The following is a 1,923-nucleotide window of genomic DNA, read 5'->3' as shown; positions in this document are numbered from 1 at the left end:
CTTTTGATATAAAAGAAAATGTATTTTGCAATAATTATTATTCAAAACGATAAAAACTCTTACGTAATTTCTTTTCAGCATCAGCTCCTACAATCATTTTCACATTGAACTTTTTAAGTTACAGTTAGACAAACTAAAGAATTATGTTTGGGTTGGGGGGGGGGGGGGAGGTAATCTAAGGAAAAAAGCTAAAGAATTATGTTGGGGTTGTGGCGGGGGGGGGGGGGGGAAGGTAATCTAAGGAAAAAAGCTAAAGAATTATGTTGGGGTTGGGGGGGGGGGGTGGGGGAAGGTAATCTAAGGGAAAAAGAGAGGCTCAGATGAGCAATTTTGTCGTCTGATATCAGACATAGTGAAAGACCCAAGTTCTCACACATTGCACAATTATCTTCACAGCACTCACATCAATGCCACCAGCCAAGAGTCGAACCCGGATCTATACCGCGGCAGGCTACTAGTCTACCACTAGACCGTTGGTGCTTATTGGCCTAAGGATTTCCTTATCTTTTAGTATCTTTTCTTCGAGAAGTTCCATGTCTAACCTATTTTTTATATCAATAAATTGATGAAGATGTAACTTATTATTTCATTACTCTCTAATTGACTTACAGGGGTCGTCTATATAGTCATTTATGTGCCTTGATCCATTTCCAAGGCGTAAAATACTAATGTTTATGGGGGATATGTTTCATCGAGCACCCCATTCAGTGGCGGAGAGAAGCAGAGGGAAGGAGATCCCCTTCATTGAAAATTTATACTGCGTCAATAGTGAAAAAAAGAAATATTTTTAGTTATATATAGACCGTTTACAAGATTGCATGTTCAAATTCCATATGTTGTCTTTTGTTGTTTTTTTGAATCCCTTTGTATAAATACCTGGTTCCGGTCCTGACCGCATCAAATCTAGTCTTACAATTATGTATGTTGTTCCTCTTAATTAAAGCTAAACTTGTTTCTTCAGTTTATTTATAGTAGAATGCTAGATGTTTAGCAAAAGTAGTAAAATTTGATGAAATCTTATAGCATAGGAAGCTCTCTATGTTCAACTAAATCTTAAAGAATTAAACTAACTACAAATGATCTACCGTTTAAGCTCCCACTAAAAGCAAAATATTTTGGAGCAAGAGAGAGTTGAAAATATTTTGCAGCCAACAAAATGTAAACTGAATATTGCAAGTTTAAAGAAGCTTCTTCAAACTCCTAAACCCAGTATATATATTAACCTACATAATTAAGCTATTCACTGCTCTTTGATCAATATTATATTATAGACATTTAATGGGATATAATTAGCTCAATATAAACCAGAAAAGATTAATGAATCTTATCTCTTGGAGAGAACAGAAGTATAGAAGCTCTTCTAGTCCCACATCGAACGGACAAGAGAACTCATATTGAAGAAACATGATACAAAAGGGTCCAAGCAAAGCATTGAGAGGCATACCTTTCTCGGCCTTTTGGCTAAGGTCAAGTGTAGTATCTGTTCTTATCAGTTTAATATCTAATATCTGATATGTGGGTTATCGACCCATATGATATTAACTCTATTTTCTAAGGGGGAAGGTCTACCACGGTAGCTTGCTATTGGGGCCTTCAAGTTTGGCCTTGGTGTTGCACTATTGCCTTGGCGTGGCGCACCCCACCAATTCTAGTTCTAAACTTTTCTTTCGTTAAAACCTAGTTTGTTGTGATCTTTATATATGCCTAAGAAGAAAAGCACAAGTTGTGTTCAAGCCAGCAATACCCAAGAATAGCAAGAAAAAGACAAAGTTCAGATTCGAACCACCTCCTAATCAGACTACTGATGAACTGAACAGAAGTTAGATAGGAACACTGGAAACCAAAATGACAAAACAGATGAGACCAATGATACTGAAAAACGTAACAATGGAGGCAAGGAATTCGATAACTCTAATACTACTG

At 36.7% G+C, this 1,923-nt stretch overlaps 2 non-coding genes across 2 annotated transcripts; one reads left to right on the top strand and one right to left on the bottom strand.

The window, feature by feature from the left end:
* Positions 1-312: 312 nt before the first annotated feature.
* LOC132041310 (small nucleolar RNA snoR114) lies at positions 313-399 on the bottom strand. Its single transcript, XR_009411005.1, has one exon. It is a non-coding gene; the product is annotated as a small nucleolar RNA snoR114 (small nucleolar RNA).
* Positions 400-1,440: 1,041 nt separating this feature from the next.
* On the top strand, positions 1,441-1,643 carry LOC132041246 (U2 spliceosomal RNA). Its single transcript, XR_009410951.1, has one exon. It is a non-coding gene; the product is annotated as a U2 spliceosomal RNA (small nuclear RNA).
* The last annotated feature ends 280 nt before the right edge of the window (positions 1,644-1,923 follow it).

The sequence above is a fragment of the Lycium ferocissimum genome, chromosome 12 (assembly GCF_029784015.1).
Source record: "Lycium ferocissimum isolate CSIRO_LF1 chromosome 12, AGI_CSIRO_Lferr_CH_V1, whole genome shotgun sequence".
NCBI lineage: Eukaryota > Viridiplantae > Streptophyta > Magnoliopsida > Solanales > Solanaceae > Lycium > Lycium ferocissimum.
Note: the sequence above shows the minus strand (reverse complement) of the source record. Positions and strands in the feature narration are given on the sequence as shown.